Raw genomic sequence first — 23,967 nt, 5'->3', positions numbered from 1 at the left:
CTGTCAAGATAGTCCTTTCTTCTACTTAGCTTAGGACTGGTTTGCTGTTCATTTTCTAGCTTCTTCAGTTGATCCATTAGTTCTTTGATTTTGGCTCTTTCTTCCTTTTTAATATATACGTTTAGTGCTATAAATTTCCCCCTCATTACCGCTTTTGCTGCATCCCATAGGTTTTGGTATGTTGTGTTCTCATTTTCATTCATCTCTATATATTTAGCAATTTCTCTTGCTATTTCTTCAACCCACTGATTGTTTAGGAGTGTGTTATTTAACCTCCAGGTATTTGTGAATTTTCTAAGTCTCTGATGGTTATTGACTTCTAATTGTATTCCATTGTGATCAGAGAATGTGCTTTGAATAATTTCAATCTTTTTAAATTTATTGAGGCTTGTTTTATGTCCCAGCATATGATCTATTCTGGAAAAAGTTCCGTGAGCACTAGAGAAGAATGTGTATCCTGGTGATTTGGGATATAATGTTCTATATATGCCTTTTAAATCCAATTTCATTTATCAGATTGTTTAGGTTTTAAATTTCCTTATTGGTCTTCTGTCTGGTTGATCTATCTATAGGAGAGAGTGATGTGTTGAAGTCTCCCATAATTATTGTGGAAACATCAATTGCTTCCTTTAGTTTTGCCAGTGTTTCTCTCATGTATTTTGTGGCACCTTGATTGGGTGCATAAACATTTATGATTGTTATTTCTTCTTGTTGAATTGCCCCTTTTATTAGTATGTAGGGTCCTTCTTTGTCTCTCAAAACATCCCTGCATTTAAAGTCTATTTTATCTGAGATTAATATTGCTACACCTGCTTTCTTTTGGCTGTAGCTGGCATGAAATATTTTTTTCCATCCTTTCACTTTCAATTTCTTTGTGTCCCTGCATCTAAGATGAGTTTCTTGTATGCAATTGATTCATTTTTTTTGATTCATTTTTTTTGATCCATTCTGTGAATCTATATCTTTTAATTGGGGAGTTTAATCCATTTACATTCAACGTTATATCCGTGAAGGCATTTCTTGAATCAGCCATCTTATCCTTTGGTTTATGTTTGTCATATATATTTTCCCTCTCTCTATTAATATTCTTTAATGTACCCATACCGAATCTCTTTAGTACTGAACCTTTCTCCATATCTCTCTCTCCTTTCTTTATTTCTCTGTCTGTAGGGCTCCCTTTAGTATCTGAAGTAGGGCAGGTCTCTTGTTAGCAAATTCTCTCAGCATTTGTTTGTCTGTGAAAAATTTAAGCACTCCCTCAAATTTGAAGGAGAGCTTTGCTGGATAAAGTATTCTTGGTTGGAAACTTTTCTCACTCAGAATTTTAAATATATTGTGCCACTGCCTTCTCGCCTCCATGGTGGCTGCTGAGTAGTCACTACTTAGTCTTATGCTGTTTCCTTTGTATGTGGTGAATTGCTTTTCTCTTGCTGCTTTCAGAACTTGCTTCTTCTCTTCCGTATTTGACAGTGTGATCAGAATATGTCTTGGAGTGTTTATTTGGATTTATTCTACTTGGAGTTTGCTGGGCATTTATGATTTGTGTATTTATGGTGTTTAGAAGATTTGGGAAGTCTTCCCCAACAATTTCTTTGAATACTCTTCCTAGGCCTTTAACCTTTTCTTCCCCTTCTGGAACACCAATGAGTCTTATATTTGGATGTTTTATATTATCTATCAAATCCCTGAGGTCCATTTTGATTTTTTTCCCCATTCTTTCTTTTGTGCTTTCATTTTCCATTCTGTCATCTTCCAGGTCACTGATTCACTGTTCAACTTCCTCTAGTCTTGTACTATGAGTATTCAGAATCTTTTTAATTTGGTCAACAGTTTCTTTAATTTCCATAAGATCATCTAGTTTTTATTTAGTCTTGCAATGTCTTCTTTATGCTCTTCTAGGGTCTTCTTGATGTCCTTTATATCCTGTGCCATGCTCTTCTTCATGTCCTTTATATCCTGTGTCACGGTCTCATGATTCATCTTTAGTTCTTTGATTAGTTGCTCTAGGTACTGTGTCTCCCCTGATCTTTTGATTTGGGTGCTTGGGCTTGGGTTATCCGTATTGTCTGGTTTTTTCATATGCTTTAAAATTTTCTGTTGTTTTGGCCTCTTGGCATTTGCTTAACTTGATAGGGTTCTCTTAGGATTTGTAGACCAATTGAAATCCTTATCTCTAATTTGTCAGGTCTACAGCTTCGTGGAGTACACTTTCTCTAACTAACCAGCAGGTGGCGTCCACGAACCACCTGTTCCCCTCAAGCCAGTTCTACCCCACTTTGCCTTTGTGGTGAGTGGGAGAGTGAGTCTTGTGGGGTCCAGTTGGTGTACCAAGCTTGCATATGTAGTTAGTATTGCCTACCCTGTATATGGGGCATGTGTCTGGGCTGTCGGTGTTGGGGGGGCAGCTCCAACAATCAAATCTCCCTGGTGTTCCTGGAGTTTTAAAGCTGCTGCAATATTCTAATCTTTCAGTTCAGTCCTGCCACAGTTTGTCTCTGCCACTGACCCACAAGTCCTTGGTATGGCCCCTGAGACTTGCAAGTGGGTCCCTCTTCCAGGCCATGCACCCCCTGGTCCTCTGTTGAGGGATGACTTTGCTATGTCACAGGTGAGTGCCATCCCCCCAGGGTGGTTCTGGGCTGCATGGCTGTGTAGGGAGTCTCCAAGTCTGCTGAGCGGATGCCCCCCTTTTCTTGGGAAGTTGTGGTGTTTAGTGAATTTTCTCAGACACTAGATTATTGCCGTTTGTCTCAGAGCTCTGTTAGTTCTGCTCTTGTCTTGACCTGCCCAAATTGCAAGTCTTTGAGGCTTTCTGTATTGGGCTTCTTAGAGTAATTGTTTCAGAAAAAGAAAAAAAAGATTAAAAAAAAAAAAGGCCCTCCTCACAGATCTAATGCGTTATTGAAATGCTAAGAGACAAAGCAATTAGGTTCATTAAGGAAAAGTCCAGGAGGCAGAGAGATCATGTTTTCTTCGGGATTTGCATATGAGCCTCAGGGCCTGAGCTCTGCCCTTCCGCTTTTTATGTTCACCAGAATTCCAAAAAGCCTATGCTTTTCTTTTTGGGCTTTTCTTGCTGTTTCTTGCTATCCCTATCTCCTCTCTGCAGGGCTGGCTGCTCTCAGATTCTCTGGTGTCTGGTCTCAGTCTATGATTGGAGTTTGGATCACTAGAATGAGTTTCCGATAAGGGCTGCCACTGCAGTTCTCCCTTTTCCTTCCCGGTGCTGACAGCCCCTCCTCCCACAGGGCCGAGCCTGGCAGGGAGGGGCGCGGGTCCCCTGGCTGCAAAAACTTACAGATTTCGCTGATCTCAGCAGTTCAACATGTTCATGAGTGTTGTATGAAGTATGCCCAAAGTCAAATTGCTCTGCGGTGTCCAGTCCATGCAGATCCTGGCTTTCTACCTACTTTCCTGGAGGAGTAACTAAAACATACACCTCACCGATCTGCCGTCTTGCCCTGCTGTAAGATAGTCATTTCTGCATGAGAAAAACAACATAATGATGTATTCATGAAGTTTCCTTTCAGCATGTGATTTTGAAATTTCACATCACATACATTACTGATAGTCAGCTCATGGGCAGCAATGGGGCATTATGAACTATTCTGACTGGTCAAATGACTGCTCTGATATGTAGCCATAGGTATTGCAGAGGTCTGTATATATTGTGAATATTAATTCTGAATACAATACTTACAAAATTGATTCCCACATGTATTTTAACTGTTAAAAAAATAGAAATTTGTCACAGTAGACACCCAATCTCCAGTTAACATTTAGTGAGTGCCAGTGCATAAAAGGCACTGCGCCTAGAGCTTCCTGTCATTATTTCATTAAATCTTCACAACAACTCCATGGAGTAGTTACTATAGTTCACCTCTAATGGAAAATGAAATCATTGGAATTAAGTATAGAACTAAATAGATAATAAGCAAGGAATTGAATCTCCAATCTACCACTCTTTGTTACCAAAGTCCAAGTTGCTTTACTCCCAAATTACACTGCCTCTTAAAAAAATATGAAATCCACTTTTATGTCTGTAAATGACAGTTTAATTCACAATATTCACAAATATTTTTGATTCATACAAGATAATTTATAGACATTTAAAGGCCATTGACATAATGTGTTTAAATAAATTCTAAAATCTCTAATCTGGACTCCAAAATGATTATTTTTCTTCTACATAATTGTGGCAGTTAGATTCATGTGTCAACTTGACCAGGTGATGGTGCCCAGTTTTGGGGTCAAACAAGCACTGGCCTAAACATTACTGCAAGGACATTTGGTGGCTGGTTGATAAACAAGAAGGCTGGTTTGTTAAATCATCAGTCAATTGATTGTATCTGTGGCTGATTCCAATCAGTTTTATTTAATCCAATTAGTTGAAGACTTTTAAAGGACAAGAGAGAATTTTCACTTCTTCAGCCAGCCAGCCTTTCCTGCGGAGTTCATCAAAGACCTTCATAGGAGTTGCCAGCTTGTGGCCTGCCTATGGAATTTGGATTCGTGTATCCTGCCCTACAGAATTTGGACTTGTGCATCTCCACAACTGTGTAAGACATTTTTATAAATCTCATATTTACAGATATCTCCTGTTGGTTCTGTTTTCCTAGAGAACCCTGTCCAATACAGCTTGGTACCAGAAGTGATTCTTGAGAAACAGAATCTTAAAATGAGCTTTTATGGTTGGTTTTCTACTCTAATTACATTCAAAGGCACTAATGACTCTATTTCCAATAATCACGATGGCAATGACAGTCCATGGCATGAGTTGGCAATAGAGATATGCAAAATATCACCATTTGATTCTCATAATCATGCTCTTGCATGAGACAAGACTCTGGGTGACAGTGTTTTTGATACCATAACAGAATTGTGTGGAGTTAAGAGGTACAATGATTGCCTGGTTGTTCTTAGATATGCCGGGCACAGTTATAAGAGAAAGGAACAAGTTGAAGGCTTCAAATTTGCAACTTAAACACTATGAAAGATATAAAGATTTCTATGTGTGCCCTGAAAGAAAATTTATCTCCTGTGATGGCACACTTGAGATCTCAGACCCAGAGTCTCATTGTGTGAGTAGCAGATTTACAATGTAAACTAAAGTCTCAACCTCGCAGAATGTCTGCTATTAAAGTAATGTCTGCTGGGAAATAATGGGATCCTGAAAATTGGGATGGGGACATATGGGTTGATAATGAAGGCAGTGGGGACACTGGAACCCTGGATTTTGCTGAGTATTTGCAAGATATACCTGTAATGGTCTGCCCTAAGGAAACAGCCCTCCCCACCCCAAACTCCAGTCTGCCCTGAGGAAAGAGCCACCCAATCTCTGCTTGCCCTGAGGAGACAACTACTGGACTTCCAGTCTGCCTTGAGGAAACAGCTTCCATACCTCCAGCCTGCCCTGAAGGAATAGCTTCTGGACCTCCAGTCTGCCCTGAGGAGCCTGCTACCCAACATCAACCTAAAGAGGTTAACATTTCAGTGCCTCATAAACCTGTAATCACCTCCCCTGAAGAAACAGTCCTCACTCCTCTGGAGAGATGAATCCTGTTTCATGAAATGAAACAGAAATGGAATGACTTGAGGGATACTTCTTATTCTTTTTATGACCCACCCCCACCACAAGTCTTTTCTTAAAGTCTTTTAACTAGTCTTAACAGGTCCCAAAAGGTGAGGTACAAAGTACAACCCATGAGAAAGTACACTACACTCCAAAAGAACTGCATGAGTTTTCCAATTTATATAGACAGAAATCAGGGAATATGTGTGAGAATGGATGTTAAGGGTGTGGAATAATGGTGGAAGGAATATAAAGTTGGATCAGGCTGAATTTATTGATATGGGCCCACTAAGCAGAGATTCTGCACTCAATATAGTAGCTCATGGGTTTAGAAAGGGAGGTAACAGTTTGTTTGGGTGGTTGGCTGAAACATGGATCAAAAGGTTGCCAACATTTCCTGAGGTTGAAATGCCACAATTGCCCTGGTATAATTTAGAGGAGGGAATCCAAATGTTTAGAGAGATTGGATTGTTAGAGTGGCTGTATCACGGAAGACCTGCTCACACACCCCAGGAATGTCCACAGGACATGTCTTTTCCCAGGACTGTGAGGAATAAATTTGTGAGACTATCTCCATCATCCTCAAATTGCTCTGTAGTTGCCCTTCTCTATAGGTCAGATATTACTGTGGGAACTGCTGTTACTCAGCTGGAATCCTTAAACAGAAAGGGGATGACCGGATCTCAAGTTGGCAGAAGCCATGTGACAGCAGTTAGTCACCAAAGACAAGGTGGGTGTGGCTACCCTAATGGACAGCACACTCAAAGCGGCACTCAAAATAATCTGACTCACAGAGACTTATGGCATTGGTTAGTAGATTATCAGGTACCCAAAAGTAAAATAGATGGGCAGTCTTCTAAATTTTTGTTTGATCTGTATAAGCAGAAGAATTTTAGGTCAAGTGAACAAAAGTCTAACTTGAATTTACAAAAACAGAGCACAGCCCCTTAATCAATTCCCAGACTTGATACAGTTTACAGATCCAGAGTCCCTTGAATGTGGGGAAGACTGGGTACACTTGGGGAAGGACCCTGTTACACTGCCAAAAATTTATACTGTTAATTTTCCTCCCAGCCTTCCCCAAGGAGACATATGGTCTTTTACCAGGGTAACTGTGCATTGGGGAAAAGAAAATGATCAGATATTTCAGGGATTATTAGACAGTGGCTCAGAAGTTACATAAATTCCAGGGGACCCAAAATGTCACCAGTCTAAGTAGGGGCTTATAGAGGACAGGGGATTGATGGAGTTTTAGCTCAGGTCCATCTCACAGTGGATCCAGTGGGTCCCTGGACCCATTCTGTGGTTATTTCCCCAGTTCTGGAATATATAATTGGAATAGACACCCTCAATAACTGGCAGAATCCCCACATTGGTTCCCTGACATGTGGAGTACTATTATGGTAGGAAAGGACAAGTGGTAGCCACTAGAAATGCCCTTGCCTAGCAAAATAGTAACTTAGAAGCCATACTGGATTCCTGGAGGGATAGCAGAGATTAATGCCACTCTTAAGGTGTTGAAGGATGATGAAGTGGTAATTCCCACCACATCCCCATTCAACTCTCCTATTTGGCCTGTGCAAAAAACAGATGGGTCTTGGAGGATGACAGTGGATTATTGCAAATTTAACCAGATAGTGCCTCTAATTGCAGCTGCTGTTCCAGATGTGGTATCATTGCTTGAGCAAATCAACACATCCCCTGGTACCTGATATGCAGCTATTAATCTGTCAAAATCTTTTTTCTGAATAGCTGTTAGTAAGGATCACCAGAAAGTTTCCTTTCAGCTGGCAAGGTCAGCAGTATACCTTCACTGCCCTACCTCAGGGGTAAATCAACTCTCCAGCCCTATGTCATAAATTTCTCCAGAGGGTCTTTGATCATTTCTCCCTCCCACAAGACATCACGCTGGTCCCTTATATTGATGAGACCATGGTGATTGGACCAAGTGAGAAAGAAGAAGCAACTATTCTAGGCTTAATGATAAGGCATTTTTGTATAGAGAATGGGAGATAAATCCAACAAAAATACAGGGGACTTCCACTTCAGTAAAATTTCTAGGTGTCCAATGGTGTGGGGCATGTTGAGATATCCCTTCTAAGGTGAAGGATAAGCTGTGGCATCTGGCCCCTCCTATGAACAAAAAGAGGCACAAGGCCTAGTTGACTTCTTCTTTGAATTTTGGAGAAAATATATTCCTCATTCGGGTGTGCTACTGTGACCCATTTACTGAGTGACCAGAAAAACATCTAGTTTCGTGTGGGGCCTGGAACAAGAGAAGGCTCTACGACAAGTCCAGGCTGCTGTGCAAGCTGCTCTGCCACTTGGGCCATATGATCCAGCTTATCCACTGATGCTGGAAGTGTCAGTGGAAAATAGAGATGCTGTTTGGAGCCTTTGGCAGGCTCCTATAGGAGAATCACAATGCAGGCCCTTAGGATATTGGAGTAAAGTCTTGTCATCTTCTGCAGATAACAACTGTCCTTTTGTGAAACAGCTTTTTGCTGTTATTGGGCCTTGGTAGAGACAGAATGCTTAACCATGGGCCACCAAATTATCATGAGACCTAAGTTGCCTATCATGAGCTGGATGTTGACTGACTCACCAAGCCATGAAGTTCGGCATGCACCAGCAGCACTCCATCATAAAATGGAAATGGTATATATGAGATAGGGCTTGAGTAGGCCCTTAATGCACAAGTTATATGAGGAAATGTTCCAAATGCCCATGGCCCCCACTCCTGCCATATTACCTTCTCTTTCCCAGCCCAGAGATATAGACTCTTGGGACATTTCTTACAATCAGTTGACTGAGGAAGAGAAAACTTGGTCCTGGTTTATGGATGGTTCTGCATGATGTGCAGGTGCAACCAGAAAGTGGACAGCTGCTGCACTGCAGCCCCTTTCTGGGATGTACTTGAAGGACCATGGTGAGGGGAAGAGTGCACCTGGTTTTCCATTTTGCTTGGAAGAAGAACTGGCCATGGGTGCATTTGTATACTAATTCATGGGCTGTTGCTAATGATTTGGCTGGATAGTCAAGGACTTGGAAGGAGCATGATTGGAAATTGGCACAAAGAGTTCTGGGTAAGAGATCCGTGGATAGGCCTTTCTGAGTGGGCAAAAAAATGAAGATATTTGTGTCCCATGTGAACACTTACCAAAGGGTGACTTCAGCAGAGGAAGGCTTTAATAATCAAGTGGATAAGATGACCCTATATGTGGGTACTAGTCAGCCTTTTTCCCCAGCCACTCCTGTTATTGCCCAATGGGCTCATGAACAAAGTGGTCATGGTGGTAAGGATGGAGGTTATGCATGGGCTTAGCAACATGGACTTCTACTCACCAAGGCTGACCTGGCCACAGCTGCTGCTGCATGACCAATCTGCCAGCAGCAGAGACCCACACTCAGTCCCTCATGTGGCACCACAACCTGAGGTGATCAGCTTGCTGCTTGGTGGCATAATATTCCATCATGGAAGGGATAGCAGTTTGTTTTAACTGGAATAGACACATACTCTGGATGTGGGTGTGTCTTTCCTGCATGCAATGGTTCTGCCAAAACTACCATCTGTGGACTTACAGAATGCCTTATCCACTGTCATGGTATATCACACAACATTGCTTCTGATCAATGAATCCACTTCACAGCAAATGAACTGCAGGAATGGGCACATGCTCATGGATTTTACTAGTCTTATCATATTCCCCATCATCCAGAGATAGTTGGACTGATAGAATGGTGGAATGGACTTTTGAAGACTCAACTACAGTGCCAAATAGGTGCAATATCTTGCAGGGCTGGGGCAGTGTTCTCCAGGAGGCTGTGTATGCTCTGAATCAGCATCTACTCTGTGGTGCTATTTCTCCCATAGCTAGGATTCATGGGTCCAGGAATCAAGGAGTGGAAATGAGAGTGGCACCATTCACTGTCATTCCTAATTATCCACTAGAAAAATTTTTGCTTCTTGTCCCTGCAGCCTTAAGCTCTGCTGGTCCACAAGTCTTAGTTCCAAAAGGAGGAGTGCTTCCTCCAGTAGACACAACAATAATTCCATTGAACTGGAAGTTAAGACTGCCACCTGGCCACTTTGGGCTTTTCATGCCTCTGAATCAATAGGTAACATAGGGGATTACTGTACTGGCTGGGATGATTAGTCCTGACTATCAAGGGAAAATAGGACTACAACTACACAATGGAGGTAAATCAGAGTTTTCCTGGAATAGAGAAGACCCTCTAGGGTGTCTCTTAGTACCACCATGCCCTGTGATTAGAGTCAGTGGAAAACTGCAACAACCCAATCCAGGCAGGTCTACCAATGGCCCAGAAACTTCAGGAGTGAAGTTTTGGGTCACCCCACCAGGCAAAGAACCATGGCCAGTTGAAGTGCTTGCTGAGGGTAAAGGGAACATTGAATGGGTAGTGGAAGAAGGTAGTGATAAATATTAACTATGACCACATGACTTGTTACAAAAATGAGGCCTGTGATGGCATGAATATTTCCTCTTTCTGTTGTTATGAGTTTTTTGTATTTGTCTATAATGTAAATATCTTTGTTTTCTTCTCTATCTTTTCTCCTTATTGTATGACCTAATTTGTATTGTTCATTTCATAGTATTTAAGTTACAGGATATCAAGTTTACAAGTGAATGTACCCAAGTACTTGCACCCTATTCTGGAGAGATTTAGTGCATTTCCAGTTGTATACAGTACAGCTGAGTACTGTTAGGTGAAACAAATGTCTGTTATTGTGTTCTACTTAGAGATTAATTATGGTTTAATATGATGTGTATGGCTGCCAAGTTGACAAGGAGTGGACTGTGGTGGTTAGGTTCATGTGTCAGCTTGATCAGATGATGGTGTCTAGCTGTCTGGTCAAGCAAGCACTGGCCTAACCATTACTGAAAGGACATTTTGTGGCTGGTTAATAAACCTGAAGGTTGGTGCACCAGTTTGAATGTATTACATCCCCTAGAAAAAGCCATATTCTTTGATGCAATCTTGTGGGGGCAGAAGTATTGATGTTGATTAGACTGGAAACCTTTGTTTCCCTGGAGATGTAATTCAATCAACTGTGGACAAGACCTTTGACTGGATAATTTCCATGGAGGTGTTACCCCACTGGAGCCACATAAATGAGCTGACAAATGGAAGGAGCTCAGAGAAACTGAGATTGACATTTTGAAGAGGAGCTGCAGCTAAGAGAAGACAAAATGACCCAAGAGCAACATTTTGGAGAATGCCATTTTGAAACATAACCTAGGAACAAGCAGACACCAGCCACATGCCTTCTGAGCTAAAAGAGGTTTTCTGGATGCCAATGGCTATCCTTCAGTGAAGATACTCCATTGTTGATGCTTTACCTTGGATACTTTATGACCTTAAGGCTGTAACTTTGTAACCAAATAAATCCCCTTTATAAAAGCCAATCCATTTCTGGTGGTTTGCATAATGGCAGCATTAGCAAACTGGAACAGATTGGTTTCTTAAATCATCAGTCAGTTGATTGTATCTGTGGCTGATTACACCTATGACAAACTAAGGGATTGTCTTCTGCAATGAGATAATCAAATCAATTTGATTTAATCCAATCAGCTGAAGACTTTTAAAGGAGAAGAGGGAACTTTCACTTCTTCTTCAGCCAGCCAGCCTCTCCTGTGGAGTTTAAGTTGCCAGCTCATGGCCTGCCCTATGGAATTTGGACTTGTGCATCCTGCCCTACAGAATATGGACTACTGCATCTGCACAGTTGCATGAGACAATTTTATTAATCTCTTATTTACAGATATCTTCTGCTGGTTCTTTTTCCCTAGAGAACCCTGACTAATACACTAATATGTTGAAAAAGAAACAAGTAATAATTATAGTGTTACTTTGTGAACTGGGAAAAATGAAGAAATCACCAAACTATAAGTAGTATTTTTCAGTGTTGTTATCTACTTGACTTTGCTCTGGTGTGGTTGTGAATTTTAAATAACAAATTTTGTTCCTTGTGCTGGCAATTAATGTAATAATATCTACAAAATATTTTGGGGTTCCTAACACAACACTCTATGCATATGGTTATGGTATAATCATGCTATCCATTTCAAGGACAATGGTCAAGTGGGTTGAAAGTTTGATTTTTTCCCATTAATTAGAATGATTAATACTGCTTTGCACTAACATCCTCACAACTGACATTCTGAGTTTTCATTTTTATAATATCTCTTGTTCAGTAAATCAATGTTAAAGAAACACAAGTGCCATATCTGATATTTTCCTTCATCTTTGGAAGAGGTTCATATCTTATCTAAGTGTAGAACATCAACCAATAACTTAAAAGTCCATAGCAGTGATATCTGTTGATAATATTTTAATAATTAAAACATCATTGATGTTTAGGTTTAGAGTACAATTTTCAACAAATTCCACAAGGTAATGAATTATTTAATCTTTTATGTTTTGATTAGTTTTGTAATGACAGATAAAGATTTCCAATATGGATAATGAGTTCAATGAATGTATGCACTACTTTTATGGGCTTAGTTATCAAATCCAACATGAGGCTGTGAGATCTTTAAGACCTATGAAAGAGCTAATGCAATGTCTCATAGATCTATTTAGAGACAGAAGACCTTGTAAGTTTTCCATATTGGAGCCCATGTGATTAGAGTTGTGGACATTTTATTCAGCTAATATTTCTTTTACCACATTTTGTACACAGAATATTTTAGAGCTAATAAAAAATAATGCAGGCATGTAAACATAAAGAAAGAATCAGGTTTTTCAGATAACTCAGTTCACCTTTTCCACTAAAATGCAAAGGGGAATAAAGGAAAAGTTGACTAAATTTTTGATACCTGTGTGTTTTAGAGCTTTCTTGACGGCCAGAATACTTAGCTTCATTTTCTGATTTTACATTGATTGTGTTCAGTGGAATTATCTCCACTCCACTGGACAGTTCTTACTGAACCAGATAAAATTTCAAAACATAAAATTGATCATGAAATTGATCATTTGTATCGTGAAATGATCATCCTGAGATGGATAACTAAAGCCGTCCAAAACTATAATTTATAAAACAATTTGTCATTGAAAATTTTATAGCTATTACTCAATGGTGCATGGTACCCTTTAAGAAGCAATTGTATGATCACTAGTATACAAACATAAACATGATTTACTGCTGAGGGGATCCATTCATTGAGATGTAGTACAAATGGTTTCTTGATGCTAACTATATTTTTCTTTTTAAAAGTTTCATTAGAATAGATTTTTTTTCCCTAAATTTAAATAAGATGCTCATTGCTTGGTTCACGGCTGCTAAAACAAATGCCATGAAATAGATTGGTTTAATCACAAGAATTTATTGGCTCACAGTTTTGAGGCTAGGGGAAGGCCAAATCCAGGCATCAGCAAGATAATACTTACTCCCTGAAGACTGTGGCATTCTGAGGCTGGCTGCCTGTGATCCTGGGGTCCTTGGCTTTTCTGTCACATGGTAATGCACATGTGACAATGCACAATGCACATGGCAATGCATCTTCTCCTTTCTTTTCTGGGTTCTGTTGACTTCCAACTTCTTTCTCTGTGGCTTTTTCCCTATTCTTTTCTATAAGGCTTCCAGCAATAGGATTAAGACCCATCCTGATTCAGATAACCACAGTTTTAACTAAAAATAACAACTTCAGAAGGTCCTATTTACAAATGGGTTCCCAACCATAGGACTAGGGGTTGGGGCCTGGTCATGCCTTTCTGGGGATGTGAGTCAATCCCCAGCACTCATTAATGCATGCCAAGGACAAAGATATAATAGATAAAAAAATCTTTTTAAAGTTTCTTTCTTCTCAACTGTTTCTATGAGAAATAACAAAGTAGAACAATGAATATAATAGGTTAAAGAAAGAAACATGTTAAAACAAACCTAACAACTAGAAGTTTGCTAAACCATTTCCCATTTGATGTATTTGGGGAGAATGCATAGCAATCAAAACATCATAAAAAATTTTTATCAGCCTACTGTTTTAGCAACAGAAAAGGAAAGGCAATAAAGGAATGTATTTAACAAGTTGATTTTATGGATTTGAACATGCCCTAAGAAAATCATCTTCCTTTGAGTCACCAGAACAGATGCCCAATGGAATTCAAAGAAATCCACCAATACTAGTGTTGAACTACTACTCCCATATCATACCTACTCCCAACCAGCAAATGGCATATTTTAGTCAGCAAAGGAGGAGTATGGGTGATGTTTTTTTGTTGTTATTTTTGTTTTTCTCCCCAGGGTTGTTGCTTAAAATATAACATGGATTAAAAGTCAGGAGGTGGGGCAAGATGGCAGAGTGGTAAAGTGTAGGTTTTAGTTACTCCTCTGGGGCTGTTAGTAGAAAACTAGGAACTGCGTGGACTGGACACTGCAGAGGAATTTGAGTTTGGACGTACTTCATACAACACTCATGAATGCACGGAACAGCTGAGATTAGCAAAATCTGTAAATTCTTATGGCCAGGGGGCTCACACTCCTCCCAGCCAGGCACAATCTTGAGGGAGGAGGGGCCATCAGTGCTGGGAACCAGGAGGGAGAACTGCAGTTGCAGCACTGATTAACAAACTCAGACTGCTGAACAAAAACTCCAAACATAGATAAACTGAGACCAGACACCAGAGAATCTGGGAGCAGTCAGCCCAGCAGAGAGGAGATAGGGCTAGCAAAAACAGCAAAACAAAATAAACAAACAAAACTCAACAATAAAAACAGAGACTTTTGGGTCTGGGGTGAACATAATATGGAGAAGGGCTGGGCTCAAACAGAAAAAGGCACATATGCAAAGCCAAATCCTTTCTCTGAAAAGCCAGTTTCTCTGTTTTCTTGATTGTTCCTTAATCACCCTCAACTCCTTGTCTTTTAGTATTCACTAGCTCATCAGAACTGCAAGGAATGTAAATAGTCAATACTGGGCCCTTCTTTTTCTTTTTTTTAATTACCTTTTTCTTTTCTTTTCTTTTTTTAATAACTATTCTAAGAAACCCATTACAGAGAGCCTCAAAGATTTGCAATTTGGGTCCAGGAAAGAACAGAGCTAAGATAGCTCTGAGAGACAAAGAAATAAGTCTAGTGGCAGAGAAAATTCACTAAACACCACAACTTCCTAAGGAAAAGGGGCATGGCCCAGCTCCAGTGGCAGCCCTCCTCTGGGGAACTCAGACTCCAGCAGCTAGAATTCAGAAACCAGATTCAGTCAGCCACACCCCCAAAAGGGTCAGGGTCACCAGGAGAACTAAAGGCTCAATACCTCCTTGAACTGGTGGGGGAGCTTCAGTCTAACAAATGCCACCTGCTGGACAGCACAGGGAAAGCACAGAGTCTAAAGTCCTCACAAGAGGGTCTCATTCTCTAGGAAACTCCATACACTCCTCCTGAGACCTGGGCATCCCTGGACTGGGAAAACATGGCTGGGTTTGACCATATCTGAGGAGACCCTCACAAAAAGGCTACATAGAATCAGGGCAAGAAACAGAAAAACAAGAAGTGAAAAACACCAATCAACTAAATAGAACCTGAGTTAGAGGCCTACAATAAGCTGAACTAAACACCAGGGTTTAGAGAACAAAGCCAACCAACAAGAAAACCCTAGATAAAAGAGAGGGAATGAGCTCCAGAATAAACTAATCAAGAAAGTCAGATGCCTAGACAGGTCAAGATAATGAACCTAGTGAACCACTAGGAAACACAAAAATATGAACCAGTCAAAGGAACAAACTAATAGTTCAACTGAGATACAGGAGCTGAGGCAATTAATGCTAAATCAATCTGACGAACAGAAGGAAGAACTAATTAAAGATGTTCAAACAAATCTTCTAACTCAATTCAAAAATCAAGTCAATGAACTAAGAAAAGACATAGCAAAAAAGATGAAAGATATAAGGAAGGCACTGAATTCATAAACTTGAAAAAACAAATGGTAGAACTTATGGAAAGGAAGGGCATAATGGAGGAGGTGAAAAAGACAGTAGAGGGATAAAACAGTAGATTTAAAAAGGCAGAAGAAAGGATCAGTGAATTGGAGACCAGATATTTGAATTCATACACACAAAAGAACAGATGGTGAAAAGAAGGGAAAAATATGAGCAGGGATTTAGGGAGCTGAGTGACAATATGAAGTGCACATATATATGTGTTATGGGTGTCTCAGAGGGAGAAGACAGGGGAAAAGTTGCAGAAAGAATAATAGAAGAAATATTCCCTGAAAATTTCCCAACTCTAATGAAAGACAGAACATTACAGATTCAAGAAGTACAGTGCACCCAAAACAGAATAGACCCCAACAGACCTACTCCAACACACTTACTGATCAGATTGTCCAATGTCAAAGACAAAGAGAGAATTCTGAAAGCAGCAAGAGAAAAGCAATCCATCATATACAAGGGAAGCTCAATAACACTATGTACATATTTCTATGCAGAAACTAAGGAAGTGAGAAGACAGTGGTATAAATTTAAGATACTGAATGAGAAGAAATGCCAACCAATAATTCTACATCTGGCAAAACTGTCCTTCAAAAATGAGGGAGAGATTAAAATAGTTTCAGCAAACATACACTGAGAGAGTTTGTGAATCAGAGACTGGTGCTAAAAGAAATACTGAAGGGAGTGCAATATGCTTATAGGAAAAATAGGAGAAAAAAGTTTGAAGAAGGGTGTGGAAATGAGTATTATAAGAAAGAGTAAAAAGAGAGAGAGGAAAAAACAAGACATAACGTATAAAATCCAAAAGACAAAATGGTAGAAGAAAGTACTGTCCTTAGAGTAATAAAACTAAATGTCAGTAGATTAAACTCCCCAGTAAAAAGACACAGACTGGCAGAATGGATTAAAAACAGGACCCATGATATGCTGTCTATAAGAAAATGACTTTAGACACAAGGACAAAAATAGGCCAAAAGTGAAAGGTTGGAAAAAGTTATTTCATGTGAACAGCAACCAGAAAAAAGCAGGAGTAGCTAAATTAATATCAGACAAAGTAGACTTCAAAAATAAAACAATTAAAAGAGACAAAGAAGGACACTATATATTAATAAAAAGGTCAATTCATCAAAAAAACAGTGATCATAAATATGCATCAAGCCAGAGTGCCCCAAAATTCATGAGGCAAATGCTGAGAACACTGAAAGGAGAAGTAGATAACTCTACAATAGCTGGAGACTTCAATACACCGCTCTCATTGATGGATAGAATATCTAGACAGAGGATCAATAAGGAAATGGAGATGTTGAATGTTTTGATAAATGAACTAGACTTGACTGACATTTATGGAACACTATACCTCACAACAGCAGGATACACATTTTTCTCAAGTGCACAGGAACATTCTCTAGGATAGACTACATGTTGGGTCACAAAGAAAGTCTCAACAAATTTAAAAATATTGATATTATTAAAAAAAACACTGTCTCTGATCAAACGAAATGGAAGGTGGAAATAAATAACAGGTAGAAGATTGTAAAATTGACAAATATATGGAGATTAAACAACACACTCTTAGAAAACCAGTAGGTAAAGGAAGAAATTAGTAAAAACCTTGAGGCAAATGACAATGAAAATACAATATATCAAAACTTATGGGATGCAGCAAAGGCAGTACTGAGAGGGAAATTTATTGTCCTAAATATCTATATTAAAAAAGAAGAGAGAGCAAAAATTGAGGAATTAACTGTTCACCTGTAGGAACTAGAGAAAGAACAGCAAATTAACCCCAAAGCAAACAGAAGGAAAGAAATAACAAAGATTGGAGCAGAAATAAATGAAACTGAGAACAGTAAAACAATAGAGAGAATCAACAAAACCAGAAGCTTGTTCTTCAAGAAAATCACCAAAATTCATGGACCCCTTGGCATGCCAAAAAATAAAAAAATTAAAATAAACAACAACAACAATAATAATAATAATAATAATAATAGAGTGGATGCAAATAAATGCAATCAGAAATGGGAAAGAAAACAAAACTACTGACCTTGCAGAACTAAAGGCAATAATGAGAAGATATTACGAGCAACTGTATGCTAATAAACTAGACAACTTACAGGAAATTGACAACTTCCTAGAAAAACATAAACAAGCAACATTGACCCAAGAAGAAATAGATGACCTCAACAAACCAATCACAAGTAAACAGATTGAGTCAGTCATCAAAAAGCTCCCAAAAAAGAAAAGCCCAGGACAAGAGGGCTTCACATGTGAAATCTACCAAGCATTCAAGAAAGAATTAGTACCAATCCTGCTCAAACTCTTCAAAATTTGAAGAAGAGGGAAAACTAGCCAACTCATTCTATGAAGCCAACATCATCCTAATACCAAAATCTGACAAAGATATTACAAAAAAGGAAAATTATAGACCAGTCTCTTTAATGAATACAGATGCAAAAATTCTCAACAAAATACTCACAAATTGAATCCAGCAGCACATTAAAAGAACAATACACCAGGACCAAGTGGGGTTTATTCCAGGTAAGCAAGGTTGGTTCAACACAAGAAAATCAATTAATTTAATACACCACATCAATCAAAGCAGAAGAACCACATGATCATCTTGATCTATGCAGAAAAGGCATTTGACAAAATTCAACATCCTTTCTTGATGAAAACACTTCAAAGTATAGGAATAGAAGGGATTTTTCTCATTATGATAAAGGCAATATATGAAAAACCCACAGCTAACATTGTACTCAATGGGGAGAGACTGAAATCTTTCCCTCTAAGATCAGGAACCAGACAGGGATGCCCACTGTCACCATTGTTATTCAACATTGTGCTGGAAGTTCTAGCTAGAGCAATTAGACAAGAAAAAGAAATAAAAGGCAGTCAAATTGGAGAGGAAGAGGTAAAACTTTCACTGTTTGCAGATGACATGATTCCATAGGTAGAAAATCTAGAAAAATCTACAGCAAATCTATTAGAGCTAATCAATGAATACAGCAAAGTCGCAGGCTACAAGATAAACATGCAAAAATATGTAGTGTTCTTATACACAAGTAATGTGCAACAAGAGGAAGAAATTTTAAAAATTCCATTTACAATATCAACAAAAAGAATCAAGTATTTAGGAATAAACTTAATGAAGGCCACAAAAGACCTATACAAAGGGAACTACAAGAAACTGCTAAAAGAAATTGAACAGGACCTACAAAAAATGGAAGAACATACCATGTTCGTGGATTGGAAGACTAAATATAATTAAGATGTCAACTCTACCTAAACTGAATTATAGATTCATTGCAATACCCATTAAAATCCCAACAACTTAATTTGCAGAAATAGAAAAACTATTTATTTGGAAAGTCAAGGTGCCCTGAATAGCCAAAAATATCTTGAGAAAGAGGAACAAAGTGGGAGGTCTCACACTACCTGACTTTGAAGCATATTACAAAGCTACAGTGCTCAAAACAGCATGGCACTGGCATAAGGACAGAGATACCGACCAATTGAATCGAACTGAGTGTTCAAAAATAGACTCTCATATCTATGGACAACTGATCTTTGATAAGGCAGTCAAGCCAAAGCAACTGGGATAGAGCAGCCACTTCAATGAATGCTGTTTGGAGAACTGGATATCCATTTCCAAGAGAATGAAAGAGGACCCCTATCTCACACTTTATACAAAAATTAACTTGAAATGGATCAAAGACCTAAACATTAGCACTAAGACCATAAGACCCTTAGAAGAAAATGTAGGGCAATACTTAAAGATCTTGTGCTAGGAGGTGGTTTCCTAGGTCTTACTTCTAAAACGCGAGCAACCAAGGAACAAATAGACAAATGGGATCTCCCTAAATGTAACACTTTTGTACATCAAAGGACTTTGTTAGAAAAGTAAGAAGGCAATCTACACAATTGGAGACAATATTTGGAAACCACATATCAGAAGAGGGTTTAACATCCTGAATATGTAAAGCAATCCTACAACTCAGCAACAGAAAGACAAACAACCTAATCAAAAAATGGGCAAAAGACGTGGACAGACACTTTTCTGAAGAGGAAATACAAATGGCTCAAAAACATATGAGAAAATGCTCAACTTCACTGGTTATTAGGGAAATGCAAATCAAAACCACAATGAGCTATCATCTCATATCTACCAGAATGGCCATTATCCAAAAAGCAGAAAGTTTCAAGTGCTGGAGAGGATATGGAGAAAGAGGCACACTTATTCATTTCTGGTGGGAATGTACAATGGTGCAACCACTCTGGAAGACAATGTGGAGGTTCCTCAGGAAGCTAAGTATAGATTTGCTATATGACCCAGCTCTTTTATTGCTAGGTTTATACTCAAAGGAACTGAAAGTTAAGACACAGATGGACATTTGTAAACTGGTGTTTATTGTGGCATTATTCACGATTGCCAAGAGAAGGAAGCAGCCCAAATGTCCACAAACAGATGAGTGGATAAGCAAACTGTGGTATATACATATGATGGAATATTATACAGCTGTAAGACAGAATAAGGCATGACACATATAATAACATGGATGAACCTTGAGGACATTATGTTGAGTGAAGTTAGCCAGAAGCAAAAGGACAAATACTGTATGGTCTCATTAATATGAACTAACATTAAAGAGCAAACTTTGCAAGTTCAAAGCTGATAACACAGGCTAGCAGGAGATAGAAAGAGGGTAGAGATCAGGCATTTGATGTTGAAGACTACAGAATGTTCAGCAAGATTGATTGTATATATCCAAAAAGAGATAGTATAACACTGTGTGATGGTAGCACAATATTGTAAGTACGCTGAACAAAGATGTCTGTGAGTAAAGCTGAAAGAGGTGGGATTAGGGGAATGTATGATACCAGAGGTAAAGATAGATGATAAAGACTGGTACTGTATAACTTGGCAAAAACTGGAGTGGCTGATGACTGTTTCTAAATGTACAAATATTAAAATGTTTTTACATGTGGGAGAACAAATGAATGTCAACCATGCAGAGTTTTGAAAAAGGGTTGGTATTTGGGAAAAAACCTAATCAAGGCAAACTGGAGTCTATGGTCAACAGTAACATTGTAATATGCTTCCATTAAGTGTAACAAAGGCAATAAACCAAAGTTAAATGTGTATGAGAGGGGGATATAAGGGAGGGATATGGGATTCTTGGTAGTGGTGCTGTTTTCTGTCCATACTATTATATTGTATTGTATGACATTTTATTTTTCTTTTTATTACCTTTTTTATTATTCACCAAAAATATACCTTTTTATAGTAATCAATATGTTCAAGTGCTGACTGTTGTGATAAATGTACAACTATATGATGATACTGTGAACAACTGACTGTACACTGTGGATAATTGTATGATCTGTGAATGTATCTCTATAAAATTGTAGGAAAAAGTATAAATAGGTGTAAAAGTGCTGGAGAAAACATGGATAGGGGGATGTACCTATTTGCTGTTGATGAGAAGGCAGAATGCTATAGCCTTCCTGGAGGCCAGTGTGGTGTTTCCACAAGAAGCTAATTATGTGGGTGCTATAAGGTCCTGCAACCTGATTAGGGGGTATGTACTTCAAAGATCTGAGAGCAGAAACATGAATGGACATTTTCACACTGGTGTTTATGGAGGCAGTATTCATGATTTGCAATGGATGGAGGTGGCCTAAGGTACATCAGTTGAAGAACAGAATGGTGGACTGTGGTATATGCATATAATAGAAAATTGAGCAACAAGAGAAGGCATGAAGCTGAGAGACATGCAAGGAGGTGAATGGATCCTGTAGACAGCATTTTGAGTGAAGTATACTAGAAACAAAGGCAAACACTATGTCTCACCAATATGGACTAACTAAAATGTGTAAACTCAGAATTGAATCTTAGAGCACAGCTTAACAGAGAAACAATTATTGTAATGGTCCCTAGATTGTAAACTCCTACAGCAGTCAAATCTATTCCTGAATTGTAATGGCTCTCTCCAAACTCTGAGATGCTGATCTCTTTGCGTGTAACCTGATTGGTCTCTGGAACACTGGGTATCAATGTTCTAACTCAGAGTTAGAGCTCGGCAGATATGAATGTCAGTATTTACACATACAGTGACTGTTAAAAAAAGAAAAAAATGCCGAGAAAGAGCCCAGTCTTAAATTAGAGATATGAATGAAGCAGATACGGTTAACACTAGGGCAAATCAGGCCAAAGGGTAAAGGTTGAAACTGACTGTTAAAACTTCAACTTCCATGTGCGACCAAGGAGAGAGATGTTTATTTGGTGCAGGATCTATATTTCCTAAACAGTATAACTTCTACAGTCAGTTTGTTCAAACACCACAATTACATGGAACTTTGAATAGAAAGTGAGATATGGTAGGTTTGTATAGGTTAGAGTGAAATAGCAACACATCCCAAAGTAATTTGGGCACATAATAAAAATATATATGTAGGGCCCCCCTGAAGAACTGGGGGAAAATGTGGAAGTGTTGGATTTCCTCCCCTGGATTGTTGCTGATGTTTTCACAAACATTGAGGACTGATGACTTGGTGTGCTGTGCCCTCTATCTTGAGATTGCCCTTGTGAAGCTTGTTGCTGCAAAGGAGATGCTAAACCTGCATACAATTGTGCCTAAGAGTCTCCCCCTGAGTGCGTCTTTGTTACTCAGATGTGAACCTGTCTCTCTAAATAAGCCATCTCAGCAGCTGATCTCGCTGTCCTCCCCCCTACATGGGACCTGACTCCCAGGGGTGTAAATCTTCCGAGCAATGCAGGATATGACTCCTGGGGATGAATCTGGACCCAGGAACGTGGAGATTGAGAATATCTTCTTGACCAAATAGGGGATGCAAAATGAAACGAAATAGAGCTTCAGTGGCTGAGAGATTTCAAATGGACATTCTTATGAACTATATAGATAAATAGATAACACTTTTTAGGTTTTAATGTATTGGATAGCTAGAAGTAAATAGCTGAAACTGTCAAACGGCAACCCGGTAGCCTTGACTCTTGAAGATGATTGTATAACAATGTAGCTTACAAGGGGTAAGCGTGTGATTGTGAAAACCTTGTGGATCACACTCCCTTTATCCAGTGTATGGATGGATGAGTAGAAAAATGGGGACAAAAAGTAGACGAAAAATAGAGTGGGATGGGGGGTGATTTGGGGATTCTTTCTTACTTTTATTTTTTATTCTTATTCTGATTCTTTATGGTGTAAGGAAAGTGTTCAAAAATAGATTGGGGTGATAAATGCATAACTATATGGTGATACTGTGAACAGTTGATTGTATACCATAGTTGATTGTATGGTATGTGAATATATCTCAATAAAACTGAATTTAATTAAAAAAATATAACAGAGTTAGAAATTTCAATGATTCCACAATTATGGCTTCCTTGATTTTTTAGATCTGGTGAATCCTTATCAGTGATAGCCTCCAAATCAATATCCAAGTATTCTGATAGGGTCATTACTGATGGGGTATTTGTGTCAAAGCTTTTGTGAGCATAAACTTCATAGACAAAATATTTAGGCATTACACTTGCTAGGATTTGACACTTGTGACAATAGTAGTAGACAATAAATTACAACTATAAGAAAACTGCATTAATAGATGGTAATATATTGAAAACATTTTAATTTTATCAAAAACCTCAGATAATTTTGTAAAGATTCAATTAAAGCAAATATTAAAAATTAACTTTTAAATAGCCCATTACGTTCCATGGTTGTGGGCTGAGTTTGACATACTGAGAAATGAAAAATGTACTTGTTCATTTCATCTAAATGACTTAAGCAATATGCTTCAGGGCATCCTGGTAGTTTACAAGACCCTTTCAACCAACCAAGTACTTAAGGGTGATGATAATAGATGGTGACTCCTTGGAAAAATTCACTACCCAGTGTTTAAGGAATCATAAAAACAATAGTCTCTAGCCACTATGGTATGGAGAAAGAAAAAAAAAACTGTTTAGAGCTATGGGTTTAGAGCAAGCTTAGGACAAAAGTAATCATTTTTTTTTCAACTGTGTTAAGAAATTTGCTACTGTTTGGTGGAGACATTTTTCTAAAATTCAGATAAATTATTTGGTATTCTTTTTGGTATATACATCTCAATTTTATTTACAATAGCAGAGTGTGATTAGTGTCTGAACAACTCTTGGTATATTGATAACATGCTGCAAAGCAGAGGACCAGACATGTAGCAAGTTGACACAAAATGTCATCAACCTGTGAGACCCCATGTGCCCCTCCTATGATGTACCTCTCTTGGCCCTTTCTAAGGCTGCCATAGTTTATAGTGCTTTCTTCTGATTACCACAAATCCTCAAAATCTAACCTTATTTTTTGGTTCTAATTGCTTTTAAGGAAAATTATCAGGAGTCATTAAAAAATAAACAAGGAGAGAAAATCAAATTTGCAGAGATGTTATTCACTTGT

This window comes from Choloepus didactylus, chromosome 13 (genome assembly GCF_015220235.1).
Source record: "Choloepus didactylus isolate mChoDid1 chromosome 13, mChoDid1.pri, whole genome shotgun sequence".
Taxonomy (NCBI): domain Eukaryota; kingdom Metazoa; phylum Chordata; class Mammalia; order Pilosa; family Megalonychidae; genus Choloepus; species Choloepus didactylus.
This window is presented reverse-complemented; position numbering follows the sequence as displayed.